Source organism: Mastigoproctus giganteus, chromosome 7, assembly GCF_048544385.1.
Source record: "Mastigoproctus giganteus isolate SK-2022 chromosome 7, ASM4854438v1, whole genome shotgun sequence".
NCBI lineage: Eukaryota > Metazoa > Arthropoda > Arachnida > Uropygi > Thelyphonidae > Mastigoproctus > Mastigoproctus giganteus.
The window spans coordinates 232,425,944-232,429,766 of NC_143581.1; positions in this window are offsets into that span (position 1 = coordinate 232,425,944).

Here is a 3,823-nt window from a genome sequence, read left to right on the forward strand (position 1 = left end):
ACATGACATGCGCGTCACAGAAAGCAAAGGAGGAAGGCCGACACAAGGTGCACAATTTCTAAATAACTGCGCATGTTTACTAAGAAAGCCGTTTAAAATGACAATTTCTTCTGCGCCGACCTCCTCGAGCAACCTTTACCGCTACTCCCCTAATGACACTCGCAACGAGGAAGTGAGTACACGTGCACGTCAGTACCTGACGAAGTTACTTCGACTGGAACATCCCACATCACGAATAAACACCGCCGAGATGAACAAGCAGAAATTAGTGTCCGACAGAAAAACCCACAAACTGAAATGTAGGAGGTCGAACTTCAGGGGGATGAACGAAAATTTCCTTAAACAACACGTAGTCTGCAGTCCAAACACGCACGGATTCAATCAAATACTATTCCAAACACCTCAGTTTCCCTGTTTACTACACATCCCAAAAATGCGTGAACTTTTCTGCCAACGTTTCAGAGAAGTAAAAAAAAAAAACATAAAAATTAAATGTTCGTTAGCGGGATCTGTTTAGACGGGTCTTTCTCCTACTCATACTGGCTGGTCGCACAGGGAATGCTTCAGTATTGATCCGATGTCTGCATCAGGGGGAAACCTGCCCTATCACGTGTACGAAAAAGGGAAAAAGGTTATCCCTTAAAATATGAAAGAAAAATCAGTAGTGGAAACAAAGCTAAAAGATTAAACGTTGCGGGATGAAGTTTAAAATCCCTTCTTCATTGCAGATAACGTCTGCCCGTAATGTGAAGGCTGAAGACCACAAACTCCATAACTCATATATAGTAAAGAAAATTGTAAACCGCTTCTACTGAAAAAGCAGTTTTGAACCCAACTCCGATATATATACTCTTGTGGGGGGGGGGGATTTATTTAATGTTAAAATGTTATTTTCGTTTTATATATTTCCCACTTTCAGTTTTATCTCACAGAAGATTTTTCTTAGGTACCCTCACACCTATCAAGGCCACACCTCACTGCTATACTCTATATATATCACAGAAGATTCTCAAATTCTTGAGGGTAATTTCTTTTGATTCCCCTTAATCAGACACCGGGATTCTCTCACTAAATTGTGGGAGAGCAAACTCTTAACTAAGCAAGCAAGGCGTGTGTTACTTAGAATAACAGGGCTCAAAGTGAAAACAAAACATGAAATTTGTTACATACAACATAATATACAATTGAATTAAAAAGCATACAATTCTGTTTCATATATTAACAATCAAATATGCTGCATTCGTCATTCAGCTGTGTTCTCACCATTCTGTTACAATATACTTGTTAACTAATCTTCAGTATCCTAAAGTCCTTACTTGTTATTAATCACTCAGACAAACCAACGAATCTTCATCAATTAAAACACTATATTCAGAGTTGCTCATATAACTTAATTATCTATAACTTTAAAACATATTCAGAATCCTTCTTTATAAGCTTGACTAGCCTTCTAACACATTACATCTGTTATATCAATCTCATCTACTATTCATTCCTTAGTTTCCTTTCCATCATACACTAACCCTTTTTAACATAATCAACTCTGTTAGTATATCTATCTCAGAGATAATTTATCTTTCACTTTACTTTACTATACTATACTATACTATTTCACTAACAGTCCTTCTTGTTAACTTAGAGTACTTAATATATAGCTCACCTACTTCTATCTTTTTCTTTTCTTTTCCGGAGAGGTTTCAAGCTTCCATCTTAGGCTCTCCAGGATATCTTCTAAGGCCTTTCTTCATCTGCTTTCTCCTGAATCTGCTTCAGATAATTTTCCGGAACTCTTGGCTGCATGAGTCTGGCGTCCTTTCTCCTACTTTGAATACAACAACTCCTTCTTTGCTCCGGATTACTCAGATGTATCTTTCTCCAAGGGGGTCGTTACCTTTCCAGGTTCACTTAACCGTCTTTCATAACCTTTTGCTTATCATACTTAGCCGTGCCGTTACTTTTCTTCTCTTAACTATTTCCCCTTTCTGTCTAGGGCCCTTTTTTGCACTCCCTACATTTCTGCACTGCCCGACTTACTTTTTCTTCACCCCCTCTCCACGATAACTGCTTTAACCACACTCCCTCTTACACTTGCCACTTCTGTGTTTTTTCACACTCTCCCTCATCACCCTCACGACTCCAACTTTTTCTCCACCGTTTGAACCTCCTTCCCCCATCCTGTCTACCAATCCCAGGAATTCACCTAATCGTCTAGTTCTCGGGGTAGCATAATCCTTTCATGTCTGCCGTCCGTCGTCTCCCAGGATAGCCATTCTCTTCTTTTCCCATTTGCGAAAATGTCGACCACTTACCAAAAATTCCTTTCCGTATCCAAGATTAAATTATTCTCAAATTACAAAAATTTCCCATGACCTCTAAATCTCTATATTTGTAAGATTGCATCTTACAATCTTTCGCATTTATTCGAACTGCTCATTGCACTGGTTTTTTTTTTTTTTTTTTGTGATTGATAAATAACAGCAGGTTACATATATCCGTAAATACATCACGAATTGTAATTTGTAGCAAAGAACGAAATGTAAGAAAGAAAGCAATACAACATTAGCCAAAAAGAAAAAAAAAAAAAAAAACTCTTCCACATCACTTGTCCATCCCCTCCAATAATCTCTCTAGTTCTTCCTTGATTTTATTCAGACTACCCACTGCTACAACAACAGATGTTTGTTCCGACAATCAACCAACCGCCGGCTGAACGCAAACCTCCGCACATCTATCCTGTAACCATCCCTCCACAATCTGAATTTGTGCCCCTCGTGTGCGTAGTCTGAGCGAGAGAAAGAATGCCATCAGCGTTGTGCTTGCTCAATCCATTCAAGACTCAAACAAATATTAATATTGAAACATATCTTTCCGGGTAAACCACATCGCCAGGGTGTCGACAAACCTGTTCCTTCCAGTTGTCCCCGTGGGCAGCACAGTTAGTAGGATCGCCGTCTCTCTCCACGCCGGGAAGAAGGAGGCACGTGGAGTGGGGCCGGAGATCTACTATCTATTACAGGTGACTTCGTGCCCATCTACCCAACATATTGGAACTCTAAACATTGGATCGAAACTCTAAACAGAGTTCAAGTCCCGGCCATCTTTACTTAACTAAATTCAGTTTTCAGAGGCGACCATGTGCTGTGGATGTTATGTTGTAGCCACTTAGCCCAAATGGCAATTTTTTATTTGGTTATCAACACTGGTACGAGAAGCCGGAACCAGGGTCTATTATCTTTGAGATCACAAAATATTCGCAAAGAAAAACATTTACACAAAATGTTTTTCTGTGCGAGTGGAACTGCAGGGCTAAAGCAGATCATTAGATCAGAATACGATTTGAGTGGCCAAAAAAGGATTTAATAACACACCTGGAAGCAAAAATATTATCAACAACGCTTCTCTTTCCAAGCAAAGTGTTTCGAACGTGGGTCTAATAAAACAGTTTGTAGGTGGCTTTAGATAAAAGGAACCAGGTTTTTCGATATACCCGTTGAAACATTTCCTGAGACACGAAACTCCAGCCGGCGTTTTCGATGGACCACAAATCAGAGTGATCCGTTGTCTGCTGTAAGATTATAATTTCACAACTGCTGCATTTTGGCAAGAAGGATACGCTCGGTTAGCACTCGACAGTGTTGTTAAAACTTTTTATAAATTTATAAATTTAAGGGCTACCGAAAAGATAACAATGTGTTAGCAACTTCAGAAAAACTAGGTTGCAACACGAGTATGAAGATTCATTTTCTACGCTGCCACCTTGAATCATTTCCATTGTACCTTGTGCAGGGATAAAGGGTACGAATCAAGACTATGCGAAAAAAAT